Source organism: Moschus berezovskii, chromosome 2 (genome assembly GCF_049115385.1).
Source record: "Moschus berezovskii isolate FMDL1 chromosome 2, NW_MosBer_1.0, whole genome shotgun sequence".
NCBI classification, from domain to species: domain Eukaryota; kingdom Metazoa; phylum Chordata; class Mammalia; order Artiodactyla; family Moschidae; genus Moschus; species Moschus berezovskii.
The window spans coordinates 133,046,045-133,062,305 of NC_142461.1; the positions used below are offsets into that span (position 1 = coordinate 133,046,045).

Below are 16,261 nucleotides of genomic sequence, written 5' to 3' on the forward strand. Positions count from 1 at the left end.
TATTATTTACCAAGTGTTGACTGAGGATGCAGGCCAGTAACACAGTCCCTGACCTCCAGGACTTCAGATCTCAGTCTCCAAGTTTCCCAGCCAACTGGACTTTACATGTCAACTAAAAAAAAAAAAATGAGTCCAGGACAAATGTGCTTTATTTTTTAAATCCATATACTTTATGCCAGTTACAGTTCTAAAGGCTTATCATTTTATATTCCAATAAACCATCATGCCCTCTCTTTGAGATAAGTACTATTATTCCACAACTTAAGTATGAATAAACTGAGATTCTGAGAGGTTACCTTTGTTACCTTTGTGAGTGGGAGTGTTCTCACATCATGTATGGATGTGAGAATTGGACCATAAAGAAAGCTGAGCACTGAAGAACTGATGCTTTTGAACTGTGGTGTTGGAGAAGACTCTTTAGAGTCCCTTGGACTGCAAGGAGATCCAACCAGTCAGTCCTAAAGGAAATCAGTCCTGAATATTCATTGGAAGGACTGATGCTGAAGCTGAAACTCACCTGATGTGAAGAACAGACTCATTGGAAAAGACCCTGATGCTAGGAAGAACTGAAGGCAGGAGGAGAAGGGGACAACAGAGAGTGAGATGGTTGGATGGCATCACTGACTCGATGGACATGAGTTTGAGTAAGCTCCGGGAGTTGGTGATGGACAGGGAAGCCTGGTGTGCTGCAGTCCATGGGATCTTAAAGAGTTGGTACCCAGCTGAGTGACTGAACTGAACTGAGAAAAGGATGGAGCAGGGTTAGAAACCAAGCCACTTGACTCCAGAACTCACCTTTTCACCACACCTGCCATACGCAGTCCATGACCAGTAGAATATAGATTTCTTCAAGTAAAGTAATAAATCAATACAGCTTTTCCTGATGCATTTTCTCATTAAAAGATACTAGTTATAAACTTATTGCATAAAGGCCTATTAACTGCTGCTGCTGCTGCTAAGTCACTTCAGTCGTGTCCGACTCTGTGTGACCCCATAGACGGAAGCCCACCAGGCTCCCCCATCCCTGGGATTCTCCAGGCAAGAACACTGGAGTGGGTTGCCATTTCCTTCTCTAATGTGTGAAAGTGAAAAGTGAAAGTGAAGTCGCTCAGTCGTGTCTGACCCTCAGCGACCCCACGGACTGCAACCTACCAGGCTCCTCCATCCATGGGATTTTCCAGGCAAGAGTACTGGAGCCTGTTAACTACTTTATGTTAGAGTTCCTCACACTTAACACAGGATTTCCAGGTGGTGCTGAGTTCAGCTCAGTTCAGTCACTCAGTCCTGTCCAACTCTTTGCAACCCCATGGACTGCAGCACTCCAGTCTTCCCTGGCCATCACCAACTTCCGGAGCTTACTCAAACTCATGTTCGTTGAGTCAGTGATACCATCCAACCATCTCATCCTCTGTCGTCCCCTTCTCCTCCTGCCTTCAATCTTTCCCAGAATCAGGGTCTTTTCCTGTGAGTCAGTTCTTCACATCAGGTGGCCAAAGTATTGGAGTTTCAGTTTCAGCATCAGTCCTTCCAATGAACACTCAGGACTGATCTCCTTTAGGATGGACTGGTTGGATCTCCTTGGAGTCCAAGGGACTCTCAAGAGTCTTCTCCAACACCACAGTTCAAAAGCATCAATTCTTCAAAAGCACCAGGTGGCGCTACTGGTAAAGAATCCACCTGCCATTGCAGGAGATGCAAGAGACACAGGTTCGATCGCTGGGTTGGAAAGATCGCCTGGAGTAGGAAGTGGCAAACCACTCCAGTATTCTTGCCTGAAAAATCCCATGGACACGGAAATCTGGCGGGCTACAGTCCATGGGGTCACAAAGAGTCGGACACAACTGAGCAGACGTAAAACACTTGGGGTCGTGGGTCTGGTATTTTTTTAAGTGTTTCAAAATTATAAATTAAGAGGGAAGATATTAAAATATAAAATGACAGTTGTAGTTTCTTTTTCTTTAAATCTCAGAGACTAGATTTCATTGATTCCACTATTTTATCTGCTTGATGGTCACACAATACTTTACAACTGCTAATTAATCACACTACATTTTAGCAATAATTATTAAAATCACCTCGTATGGGGGTGCTGGAGGCACTTCTGGAGCCCTCTTGCCGGCCAGTCCCAACGAAGAGTCAGAAGTGGGGCGGCAGCCGGTCACGCTGGCTCCTGGTCCCCGGCCACCAGGCGACACAACTGCGGGGCGACCTGTCGGCACCCGGGCGGCGCTGCTGAGCGCTGCTTCCCCGAGGCTGCGGGGCTGCCCGCAGCCGCCCGCCTCCTGCAGCAGCTTCCGGTCCAGAGCCCCCGGCTCCACGCTGAGGACCGGACCCCCGCCCACTCTGCAGCAGACTGGCCCTGCGCCATATCCAGGGCGCCTTTCAGCCGGAGCATGTTTTTCAGAGCATCAAGCAAGACGACAGTCATTATCAGAAGTGGAGTCATTCAGAAGTTGTTCTTAAAGCTTGTGTTTCGGGAAGTCATCTCCCTCCTCGCATGCCCAGCATCTAGGTTCTCCAAATTCCTCCTGGATGAACACCAAACAGTCCTCCTTCATCCTCCAGCAAGTTGGAATAATGTGTAAGCATCTCTTACAAGACTAAAAAGATCATATTTAGGAAGGGTATAAGCAAATCCTCTACAGCTAATTAGCAGAATGGTATGAATCTTTTGTGAAATTCACACATCTTGAGATTATGCCATGAGATGAGAGGAGGCCAACAAATTAAGTGTCCTGAGGCTGTTTGCACATCTGGGTACCAGGCTAGCCATCAAAGAGATGGCTGGTATGTACTTTTTGCAGCTGGTTTGGTTTTTCACATTTCACTCCAACTTGACTACATCCTGAGAACACTTAAGTGTTTCTACAGATCCTTTTTATGAACTTAAACTTTCTGATTGCAACAAGGATCTCATTTCTGTTCACCCAATAAACAGCCATGCCCTACTGGGATAGATTTTTCAAACAAAACACCTGGAGGAACAACTTAGCAAAATATACCTTCAGTGGCATTTAATGAATGGAGTTTCCCCATGCACAATTCTGTAAGATGTGTGTGTATGTATCTTTTACATTATTGCTTGTTTTGTTCAATAAAAAAAAAAAATCCTTAGGGATTTTGGCTGTGAATGTGACACGTGATAACTATGGTTAAAAGATCATTAATGTTTTGTGACCATGTATTTAATACATTGCAACAGTGGATTCTGTGTAGGAATTATGGTTAAATACAGGGGTTGTTTCCAGGCACAGACTGTGAATCATAAGTTAGTACGGACATCAGATCTTCTTATAATGATATAGCAAAATCTGTGGTCCTAGGTCTGCAAATGCATGGTGGGGAAGTAGGACAAACCAGAAATGAGCCCCTGACAGCTGGGTTCTCTCTAGCTGGTATTAGGAAAATACTTTGACTCCAACACTTAAACACCCACGTGGCGCCTGTGTTTACTCAGTCGCATAAAGAGCTCCCTAGACACTGAACCTCTAAAAAGAAAACACTTCCTCTGGAGTGAAAGCATCAGGATTTATTTGGGAGCTTAGCAGAGGTGAGAATAGGGTGGGCCTGATTCAGGAGGCATTGCTGCTTGGCAGAAACCACTTGAGCTTTGTATCTGTTCTAAAAATAGAACTTGGATTCTTTGGTCAGATTCCCCCAAATTCTTTTAAGAGGTGTCCACATCCAACTGGCTTGAGCTTGGTTTTGGCAGCCCTTCCATAAAATTGCTTATGGATTGTTTTTCACGTTGTTTCCAAGGCAGAGAAACAGAAAGCAGCCTCTGGTTGGAGGAAGTGGAAGTTAAATATACATTTATTCATTTACAGTGACTTGTTCAGGACTACATCTTATAAAATGCGTTGTTTCTTTTATTATTGTTTCTAGAAAGAAAAGTTCTATTAAAATTAATAGTTTCAATATGGAATAATTTTTTTAATAGGGCTTCTTTGGGGACTTCTCTGGTGGCTCAGTAGTAAAGAATCCACCTGACAACGCAGGAGCCATGGGTTTGATCCCTGGTCCTGGAAGATCCCACATGCCAAGGAGCAACGAAGCCCTTGCGCCAAAACTATTGAGACTGTGCTCAAGAGCCCGTGCTCTCCAGCAAGAGAAGCCAGCACAGTGAGAAGCCCGCGAAACCACAGCTGGACAGAGTCCCCGCTTGCCACAACTAGAGGACGCCTGCACGCAACAGTGAAGGCAGCCAAATCAATAAATAAATACAATTATTAAAAATGGTAATAAAATGGAATAGGGCTTCTTTTGAAAAATTAAGTTTAATTCCAATGGGAAAAAAAATTTTAAGGTAACCTTATTGATAAATACAGTTGCAAAATTCCTAAATAAAATATTCACAAACTACACTTGAAGGAAAGTTACAAGGCTCAAAATAGCCTGGAGTTAAAACTCCCCTCCGGGTCCTCCCCATCATTCTATACAAAACAAAGGACTCTCTCACCCGAAGAAAAAATGGACATTAATGTTGATTACACCCAGCTCCCAGCTGGTCCCAGCCTCTGGCTGATCTCCAGAATTCCTTACCCCATCCTTTTAAGAGATAACTAACCTGAACAACCTTGGAGAAGAACAGGCCCCATTAGGACAGTAGATTTCCACATATATGCCTATATATACTTACTCTTTTCTTGGGTTAGTGCAGCAGCTCACTAATCTGACTGCTGCCCCTTCTTGCCTCATTAAAGGTGATCTGTTCCTGTAAAGTGCCGGTCTCCTTTTTCTGAACCTCGCCTTCTCTTAACACCCTTACCCTACAACACTCATCAATGTGCAAGAAAAAACACTACGTCATAACCAACGGTGGATCTAGAAATGCAAGGATTTTCCAATACTGGAAAATCTATTTATGGAGGTGACTGAAATATAAATAATATTTAAATCCTTAGTAATAAAGGAGATTCCCTAAGAAAGACAACGTAGATAAAGTGATTCCCAAGAATGTAATCTGCAACATTTAAAACGTATGCAAAGGAGATCTCAAAGGAGCAGCCAGTTAAATAAGGGTGGAATTGGCAAGAGGGATGTGTGGTGTCCAGGCATTGGAGAGAAGAAAGTGTTTCAAGTGGTCAAGCCTTGAGATGTCAAGTAAGATGAGGACTGAGAACTATTAATTCAGCATGGTAGTGGTTGCTGTTTCTGGGATAATCACAATTTCTGTGGAGTGATGGGAGAGAGACCTGATCAGACTGGGTTAAGGAAAAATGCGAAGTGAGAAAATGGAGCTCAGGCTATAGAAAATTCTTTTAAGAAGTTAAGAGTTGAAGGGAACAGATAAATGGGGTGGTAACTTGGCTCTTTTAAGAGGAATTGGTGAAAGAAAGGTTTTGTTTCTTTGTATATTGTTTTATATTTGTTGGTGTATTTAAAGATGATGGTACTGGACATATTTTATACCAAAGGGAAAAAAATCAGTGAATAAAAGTTTGATGATGCAGGAAGAAAAGACATAATTATGGGAGTAATGCTTCCCCACTCAGCCAGGAAGACCTTGTGAAGCTTCAACTCAGGTGAAAGTCAACTGTCTTCCATGCTCCTGAGCTTAGTAGGAGGGTGGGGGGTGGGGGTGGGGGTGGAAATACACAGCTAGTGTCACTTCAAATCCATGACTACAGATCTCAAAAGAACACTTAACACTAACCAACAGTCCTTCCACACTTTGCTAATATGATGACTTCGCCTGTCTCCAAAATGACTACATCACACACTCTTCTTTCCCCCACTAAAATAGGAGCTGTTGGGTGGGCATCCCCTCATCTTCATACCGCCACATCTGCCTGCTTCCACGCACCTGTCTCTTCCTTCTGTCTCTCTGTGTGGTCTGGACCCCACCTCATTATAATTGGACACCAGTTAAAGGATAACTGAAATACGCAGACTTTCTTAGAAGAAAGCCTCAGTCTAAATAAAACTGAAAAATCACTAAAACTGTACACAATAAAAATGTGACTAAAATTAATGGAAAAATTCAATCTCCTGGAAAAAGTTAGGCGCACAAACTGACCTGGGAAGATTAGATTTGGTAGTAATAATGCACCCAAACAAAGGTCCAGCGCTATGTGTCATCAGCAATAAAGATCTTTTTTAAAGATTCCATATAAGTACAGTATTTCTCTGATTTACTTCACTTAGTAAAATACCCTCAAGGTCCATCCATGTTGTTGCAAATGGCTGTAATAACCTTTAACGTTCATTACAAAGAACCTCAGTGTCTTTACCGAGAAACAAATTTCAAGCCATTTGCTGCTTTGCATTTAAATAAAGAGCTTGGCCATAGCCCTTTCAACCTAACAAGTAAAAAGCTATACAAACTGAAAAATCCACAATCTTCTTGGATCTATAAAAAGGGGAAACTGCAAACTTCTGCCCCCAAGACTGGAGAGGCAGACAGGAAATACAGAGTCACGACTCGCCAGACCAGAAGCCCCCTCGGGAAGCAGCTGCAGGGCAGGAAAGCTGGGCCTGTAACCGATGCACTGCTGGAGGCTCGGTGTGGACAGCTCTGGGCGTTAAAAACTTCTTGGGACCCAGTCAGAGGGCGCCCCGCAGTATCGTGAGATTTGTTTCCAGGAGCTCAAGCAGGTTCGCATAGTAAATGTTGGAGAAAAACCCTCTCCTGTTCCCGGCGGGAGCGGGGAAAAGGGGCCCATTGTGAAATATGTCAGCGCGTTCGCAACAAGGCCGGCCCTCAGGTGAAACAGTTAACCAGATCCCAACATGCTGGAGCGTTATTAGAACCTAACTCACCTGGCTGGGGAAGGAAATACTCCAGTCAGCTCCAGCCTTTCTCATGGGGAGGGGAAACAGCCAGCCCCAGCCCACTCTTGCCATCCTCTCCCACCTAACTGAGAAACTCTTGTGATGGTCACAGTCCAGAGGCACAACTTCACCAAGAGGCTGAGACCTAATCACAGGGCTGTAGAATCCTTCCCCCCACGCCACATACCTCACCACCATACTACTAAAGGCCCAGTACGGCATTTCCTCTTACCCAGTACATCACGTCTGGTTATCAGAGAAAAAAAATTACAAAACATACTAAAAGCAAACAGCACCACCAAGGCCTACATATTCCAATAGAAGAATGCATTGTATTCTACTTATACGGCTCCGATCTCTGTTGTTTAAATTTTCCACCATCTTAAAATGATAAAAACTCGTGTATATACAGATATTTGTACTTTGATATTTGTAATCAGATGGTAAATTTCCTTAGGATGTAAAAAGTCCTTGCTAAAAGTCATTTGCCCGATGTTTGAAAATAATAGATTATCAGTTAGCTTAGAAAACAAATACTGTACAATATTACTTATACATGGAATCTAAAAACTACAACTAGTGAATGTAATTAAAAAAAAAAAAGACTCATAGAGAACAAATCGGTGGTCACCTGTAAGGAACGGGGACGGAGGGGCAATATGTGCATACATGCTTAGTCACTAAGTTGTTTCCGATTCACTGTGACCCCGCCAGGCTCCTTTGTCCCTGGAATTCTCCAGGCAAGAATACTGCAGGAGGTTGCCATTTCCTTCTCCAGGGAATCTTCCTGACCCAGGGATCGAACTCAGGTCTCCCGCATTACAGACAGATTCTTTATTGTCTGAGCTACCAGGGAAGCCCAGGGGCAAAACAGGAGTAGGGAATTAAGAGGTACAAACTATTAGGTACAAAATAAGCTACAAGTATATATTGTACAGAGAGAGGAATAGAACAAATATTTTATAATAACTATAGAATTTTTGAATTCACTATATTGTATACCTATAACATTTAATAATTTTAAAAAATTCAGCCTCTGGCATAGGAGAGAAGAGCATGGGCAGTGTGGGGGAAGCAGAGAAAATAAGTCAAACTAGACAAAGATATGACCAACCGAGACAGCATATTAAAAAGCAGAGACATTACTTTGCCAACAAAGGTCCATCTAGTCAAAGCTGTGGTTTTTCCAGTGGTCATGTATGGATGTGAGAGTTAGACTATAAAGAAAACTGAGCACTGAAGAATTGATGCTTTTGAACTGTGGTGTTGGAGAAGACTCTTGAGAGTCCCTTGGACTGCAAGGAGATCCAACCAGTCCATTCTAAAAGAGATCAGTCCTGAGTGTTCATTGGAAGGACTGATGCTGAAGCTGAAACTCCAATACTTTGGTCACCTGATGTGAAGAACTGACTCACAGGAAAAGACCCTGATGCTGGGAAAGACTGAAGGCAGGAGAAGGGGATGACAGAGAATGAAATGGTTGGATGGCATCACTGACTCAATGAACATGAGTTTGAGTAAGCTCTGGAAGTTGGTGATGGACAGGGAAGCCCAGCGTGCTGCAGTCCATGGGGTCTCAAAGAGTTAAACATGACTGAGTGACTGAACTGAGCTGATCTGAGACTTATTACCACATTTATTTCTCTTTTTAAAATGTCTATATTAATTTTTTGAGTATGATAAAAATATCCTTGGATTTCAAAGAATGCGTGGAGAAAAGTAAACCTGCCTCTCATAAGTCTCCCCGTTCCTAGTTTTCTCCCTAGTTTCTCTATCCCTTCAGATATCAGAGTGAACCAAACAAAAAAAATGATTTTTGTAGATCAAACACAGTTTAAAGTTTTGAGAAATGCAATATGGTTCCACCTAATATGATATGCATGTCCATTTACTTTTCCAAATATATAACCATAATATGCTCAGTGATGTTTTTATATATATCAGGAAGTTTTGCTCTCAACTTCTCTCCTCAGCAGGGACAAAGAAAGTGAAGTTGCTCAGTCATGTCTGACTCTTTGTGACCTCATGGACTGTAGCCCACCAGGCTCCTCCATCCATGGAATTTTCCAGGCAAGAGTATGGAGTGGGTTACCGTTTCCTTCTCCAGGGGATCTTCCCAACCCAGGGATCGAACCCGGGTCTCCAGCATTGCAGACAGATGCTTTTCCTTCTGAGCCACCAGGAAAGGCCCTCAGTGGGGACAAAATATCCACAAATCAGGTTTTAAAATTAAAACTGCCAAGGGACATCAGATAAGTGGAATAGAGGTCTTGGGAGTGGTATAACTCATTTTCCAAAAATGAGAAATTATTTACTTTAACTTGAAGAGAGAGCAACACTTTTGAAGTCTATAAGTTACATAAACAAATGATAAGAAAACATATTTTGTGAAGAATATCTCCCACTATCAAAGCCCAATAATTTCCTATAGTAGGAGAAAGCCCAGCCTCAGGCTATGAAGGCATGCAGGCTAGAGGGTGCTGTGGTTCTTCCATGCTTGTTCCGGTAGCCAGGATTTGGGGATAAAGTTACCTAGAATAGTTTTTGTACTATTAAAGGACCATGGGTGAATAGTGTGTCTGTTACAGCACCACTTCCTGAAGTACCTTTCCTGATTAAAAAGAAGAAGAAGAGGAAATAATTAAAAATACTTAGCTATGTAAGTAAAATAATATCTTTTCAAGAAAAATGCAGATTATAGAACTGGAAGAAACCATGTAAACTCCATGGTTCTTAACAAGGAATCTTATCAGTTTTGCCATGGCATTTTAGCTAATTGTTCAAGGGCAGTAAAATGACCTTTTTTTCAAGTTTGAACCCGGATCTTTGGACATGACAGCTTTGGAAAGTGATTCTTCCTATTTTTGTTGTCCAGCTTTTCTGAATTACAGCTCAGTCATCTCTTATCATTCTCTCCACAAAGTCAGCATTCCTTATCATTCTCTCCACAAAGTGTGTATGGAATTACTATATCCTGATCAACTCTGCTGACCTATAAAATGCATTTCTTCAATCCCAATCTCTGAGTAAAATTTTCCCTATACACAGTATGAATTCTGTCTATTCATGTATTGGGTTTAATTTGACCTTCCCTCTCCTCTGTATAGTGCGTTCAGTCTCCTGTTAAAAGTAGTTGGTTTTACGTTGGGCTGTTTGTTTCCATGGGAAAGTATGTTTTGTGTCAGTTTAGAAAATTGTGGTTGGGCTTCCAAGACAAAAAAAACGATCCAATCTATAATTTACCTGAACCATGGTGCTGATGCCCCCCTTTTCAATTATACCTCCATTCCATTGATAGGCACTGACAAGGCATGTACTATAAGATTTCATTGTGTTCCTGATGTGGGACACTAGCAGCAAAATTTCTCTTAACTTCAATAGGAAGCATGACCACTGGCTGCAGAGTCAAAAAGAACTGCTGGGCATCAACCTCAGTGTTCACTCACTGTATTTGAAGTACCTCTGGTCCTCAGGGATACTCTTGTTTTCAATAAACAACTATCCTGAAAAATGGTGTGTAATCAAGCTAAGGAAAACATGGCAAAATTCAAGCGGGAACAGTTCCGACAGTGTTTCGTCTAGTAGTTAAATAAGTGAGCCAAGGTAAGCCTTTCTACAAATCCTTTGCTTTTATTTCAAGTTAGCAGCAGATATGTAGGGAGCATTAGGGCAACAGCAAGAAAGAAACTTAGAAGACTTCTCTAAACATTGCCACTTCTCAAAATGGAAGTAAAAGAATGTGGGAAGAAATTAAAAATGGAGAAGATAGAAGGGTTATCTGGGTGCCTTCAGCGAGAGGCAGCATCTGTTCCTGCAATTTGGTGTGGTTTGCCCTGGTTCATTTGTAAGTGGTTGTATGATGTTTTCCTAAAAGCAACAATGATGTTGCTGCTGTGTTATCAGTTTACATCATCTCAAAAACAAGAACACACCTGGACAAGACTTGGACAGGTCACAATTACATTCCTAACCCTCTGCCAAGTGTGTCTCAAATTGCCCGTAAGGTCACCAGCAATGAAGCACGCAAGGTGGATGGCTCTGTGAAAATCCACTGTCACTAATGAAATCAGATTCTAGTGTCCAGTTCAATGTCAATAAGTCAATCACATCCTATTTGTAAAGAAAAGACAGAATTTATTGTGTGAACAGAGGTTCATTAACACAACTCTTTTTTGTTTCAGAATATTAGTTTGTTTGCTTGTAAGTGGACACATTCGCTGCACAAAAACGAATATTCTCATGCTGAGTGGAAGGTAAACACTGTCGGAGAATTTTCTCTCTTCGATGAGCTTTGCTGTATGGGTGGAATATGGAGGCTGATGGGGAAACAGGGAGAATGATTATGGAATAAGTAGCAAATATTTCCCGGTAGTTGGTTTACATAAGATCAAGTACAATTAACCTGTTCCTCTGACTCACTAAAACTTTTCTCAGTCCAAGAGGCAAGGTCTGCACCTGGTATTTGAGGGAAGTCAAAGACCTTTCTAATTACTCACCTGCCAGAATATCCATTAGCTCAGATCATGTGTGTTAGTCGTTCAGTCATGCCCAACTCTTTGTGATCCCATGGAGTGTAACCCATCAGTCTCCTCTGTCCGTGGAATTCTCCAGGCAAGAATACTGGAATGAATTGCCACTCCCTTTTCCAAGGGATCTTCCCAACCCAGGGATCAAACCTGGGTCCTCCCCCATTGCAGGCAGATTCTTTACCACCTGAGCCACCAGGGAAGTCCAGCACAGATCATGTGAGTGGATTAATCCATTGTCAGCTGTGGCCATCTAAGAGAAAATTTTCCTAGAAAATAAATCGATCTTCTTGAGACTGAGATGTTATAATGGATGGTGAATGCTCTAAAAAGGGAAAGAGTATTAACATTAAAGGACAGTTTCCTTAGTTGAATTCAGGACACATTGTGTCAAACTAACAAATATGAATTTGTAGCAGTACCAAGTATGAGTTCTCTGCTGGAAAAACATAAAAGATACAAAAAGGACTAAGATCTTGGAAGGCAGTTTACCTCCTCATAGAAGCTTCAGGCTTAAATCCCACAGGCTTATTCTGAAACAAAAAGAATTATATACTTTTAAAATATTACTTCATACTTCTGAATATGTTTTGCCAGGGAAGACTTCAGGTTACCATCAAACAGAATCAATTCTATTCTTGCTATTTGGTATCACACATAAAGCCACACATTGTCATCTCTGGAGGTGGAACACAAACTTTCCAGTCCAACCATGTGGTCTCGCTCAGTAAGAATCCATTTCTGGGCATCTCCAATGGATGCAATCGTGACAAGCTGTACCAACGGTGGAGATGCTAAATGACAACAACAAGAACGAAAACAACAACAAAGCTCAACTCTAGTTGACCCATATATATTCAACTATATTTGAAGATACTTGCTCAATGTTTGACCATTTTTCAACTAGGAGGAATATTACAAAAACAGTAAAACGTTTGTTTAAACATGTTCAACTTTTGGTAATTGATCAGTAACAAAGGAATTTAACTAGTTATTTTAGCATTTGGTATACAGATACCACAAATAATATATAGGGGCTTTTAGAAATAATGACTCATTATAATGAAAATTCTCTTTACAGACTCTCCCATGCAGACAACAGATTATATTTTTAGAGATCTCATTTAAAAGCATGATTTCTCTAAACCATTGACTAAAGGGCAAGATGTTTTTAGACTAGAAGGAATTTACAGAAAACAGAGACAAACGGCTTTTCTAATATGATTCTGAGTTAAAACTATCACACTTACTTCTTTATAGTTTTTTCCCAACTGCTGCTATTCCCAAAAACTTTCTAAATTTCAGACTACTGACTTTTCTTAGTAATACAAAACTTAATCCTATGCTTGGATTAGAGAACTTTCAGCAGAATATTAGTAGTTTAAAAGCACTTAAACTTTTATCTGAGGCAATGCCAGTCACACTGTTTGCACTGTGCACTTCACCAATATCTGGAGAGCCATCCTCAATGTGGAATTAACAAGTCGTCTCTCGGTAATGCATTCCACTGTCATCGGCATATAAACAGGAAATCATTTTTTTCAGTTTACCAGATCAAATCCATGTATTTTGTTATAGTAAATTTTCCTATGATTATAAATGCTGCTGCTGCTGTTGCTGCTAAGTCGCCTCAGTCGTGTCTGACTCTGTGCAACCCTATAGACTGCAGCCCACCAGGCTCCCCCGTCCCTGGGATTCTCCAGGCAAGAACACTGGAGTGGGTTGCCATTTCCTTCTCCAGATTACAAATGCTAGGGAATCTATAAATGCCATTTCAGTGTAAATGAATTAATCTTTATTTTGTGAATCTATTTTTAAGCCATCTATCTGAAATCACATTATGCATTTCAGAAATGCATTACTGTTTATTTTAGAGCATGGAAGTCAATGTTTCAAAGTCTGAAAAAAACCATACCTAAAATACAAAGGTTTTTGCTTGATTCTTCTCTATTCATTCAGAAAGAATCTAAATGAGATTCTAAAATGTTCAAGGATTTTTTTAAGGAAGAAATATCTGTTGTCAGTAAGCACACATCATTTAAAACTCCATCTTTTAAAATATGTTGAGTTGCACAATAGCACAAATGTTTGGCAAGCAGTGTTGAAGCTCACAGGGTCTGATGTTTCCTCATTTGGGATATCTGGTAAGCAGAATCTCTTGGCTATGCCTTCATCCAAGATTTGGTGTAATGTGTGTAAACTAGAAAAGAATTGGCCACACAGAATTAGCTGCCAGGCTTCCTCTATCCTAAGACATACTTTTCCCCAGTTTAACTTTTCTAAAATCAAATAGTTCTATGTTAGTGTGATTATATTTAAAATAGTGGCATGTTCTTTTCCAATGAGCTGGGAGGAGTTTTGTTTGTTCTTTTGTTCTGCCTATTTTTTTTTTATGAATCCCCTCTGCTTTCAGAGAGATTTGGTGTGGACTGGTACTGCTGGAGCCCTCAGGCCCATCACCTCCTGCCAGTTTTCCATGTGTGGTTTGCCATGAAAAAGAAAGGAAACTATTTTCAAATTAGGGGTGAATCTTATTAATACAGTGGATAGTGTCTGGACAAGTGTCCGTACTTTACAAGTATATTGAGAATGCTCCTTTTAACATCTTTTTTTCCTTCCTGAAACCCCACAGAGAATGTGTTAATTATATTAACATATTGGTTTTAGAACCATGACCTAAGTTTACATGTGACTTTCAAAGAAATATTTATAGCCAAGACTTAGATTATAACTGTCACCATAAAGCTAGCTTTAAGGGGAAATCACTCTTGATAAAAATCTAAATAAACCAAAATCAAAGAGCTTAATTTTCTGCACTGCAATTCTTTTTTTTTTCATATTTTTCATTTTTCAGTAGTAGCTAATAGGCTATTTAAAACTAACAAACCTTGAATTCTGAAATGAACATCTAAAGTCTTTGTAAATCAAATATCTCTCTTCAAGTATAAGAAAGACTGATACAGCTGGAAGTATTCTCCTAAATTAGGAGTGTGTGTATGTGTGTGTGCTGTGATATATTTTGTGTACGCTGTATATGTAACTGTGATGAAAGCTACATCATTCTTGTGGTTTTGTTAACCACAAAAGTTCAAATTCAGACTTGACCAAGTAAAGAGAAGCCAAGAGCAATTACTAGTACTGGGAAAAGACAGAACTTGGCATTGCAAAATCTGGGATGAAGTCCCTGCTCAGTCCCTTGGGTTAGGCCCTTAATACCTCTAAACCTCATTTTGTAACATCTGGCATTAAGAATACATAATATGCTACTTCTTAGGATGGCTGGGCATCCAAAAGCCATAATGGAAATATAATACTTTACAAATTATAAAATGCTCTACAAATGTCATTTTAAAACATTTGAAAAGTAAAATCTGAGATAACTTCCTAGCTGAGCAGGGCCTTCGGGAATTATTTACATAATCAGAAAAGAAGAGCATTAGAAGCTGAACTTGGCACAATTAAGCATGAGATAGTCACAATTCATGCCGACTTACCAGGCCAGTGTATTAACTCCAGGATCCTCATGCCCTTGGCTATGGAAGGAAGCCTCAGTCTGTGGACCTGGGAGCCCTGGGGAAAATTTTCAGGTTCCTGAATGACCAGGATGAGTTGGTTTCTTCATTCATACTCTGCACTAGCCTCTGGAGATACAGAGAGGGCTAAGAGCCAAGGCATCTGCTCTTCTGGAACTTAGAGTCCAGTGAGAGAGACACAACTCAATCAACTAATTACCTAAATACATTAAAATAGTGAAAAGCCTTTAAGAGTTCAGGTGGCTCTGAAGCATACGAAATGCAGACTTAATTTATTTTGGTTTTGTCAGAAAGCTTTCCTGAGGAAGTAACATTGGGGCTAATACATGACAGCAACGAGATGACGTTGGGGGCAGGATAGAGAGGATCTAGCAGAGAGAAACATTTTTGCAAAGACTTTGAGACCGAAACAGCTGAAAGGAGGCTGTGTTGAAGGAAGCAGTCAAAGAAATAAGTAGGATCCATTCTGTGTCTGAGAGCAGAGACGTGGCAATATTACTTTCCTGAGATAACCCTGTTGAGTGAATTGGTGGGCTGAGAGGCAAAAGTGAAAAGCAGTAAGTTTGATCACCATGGCGTGTTTGATTCAATGGAGAGAATTTGCTAATTTCAAAAGAGGTCTGCATACCGTCCTGTACCTGTGGATGTAGATTAAAAAGTTGAGGAATAAGCCTTGAGGGGCTCCACCTTTTAAAGTCTCAATAGAGGAGGAGAAGTCTAAAAACAAGAGGTAGGAAGATGAGAGGAGCATTAAGAGTCAGAAGCGGGGATAGTTGCTGCTGAGTGGTCTAGAAAGGTGAAGACTGAAAAATTGCTCACTGGTTTAGTGACATGGAGGGCATTATGTCAGCAAGAACTATACTGGAGGCGAGATGGGAACAAATGTCAGCCAAAGAGTGAGAGGAAATAAAGAAATGGGACTAAGTTGCTTAAGACAGTTGGTTATGAAAATTACAAGAAAAGACTGTGGTAGCTGAGGGGGGAGATAGGGAATACAGGGGGACTTTTTGTCCATCCCCCAAATCATCCACTGGTCACTCACTCTATTGGTCTAGAATTTCTTTCTCCCTTAAATTTGGGATGTTGTTGGTCCTTAGAGAGTATTTGAAGAGGAGGATGGATAGTCTAATAAATATAGTCTCCAAAATAAATAAATAAATGGGTTATTCATTTCGTCACTACCCACTATCAACAAGTCCCACACCAGCATGTATGATTTCTAAAAGAAACTTTCAATGATATGGTACTGGAAGAAGGAAGAAAGAAAGATGCAATATTTCTCAAAGTAAGTGTGGGCTTTCCTCTCATTCAGACTTCTTTTCCCAGACAATTATTTAAAGCCAAGTCCTGTTCCTTCCTAACACCTCTTGTGGGTTCATTTAATCCGTCTGTGTCTTCTCTGGCTTGGAAATGTCTCCTCCGTGTTAG

At 40.9% G+C, this 16,261-nt stretch overlaps 1 long non-coding RNA gene across 1 annotated transcript; it reads right to left on the reverse strand.

The window, feature by feature from the left end:
* Positions 1-10,677: 10,677 nt before the first annotated feature.
* LOC148778625 (uncharacterized) lies at positions 10,678-15,063 on the reverse strand. Its single transcript, XR_016038891.1, has 4 exons — positions 14,795-15,063; positions 11,793-11,833; positions 11,271-11,569; positions 10,678-11,090 (listed from the first exon to the last, which is right to left on the reverse strand). It is a non-coding gene; the product is annotated as an uncharacterized LOC148778625 (long non-coding RNA).
* Positions 15,064-16,261: the final 1,198 nt, after the last annotated feature.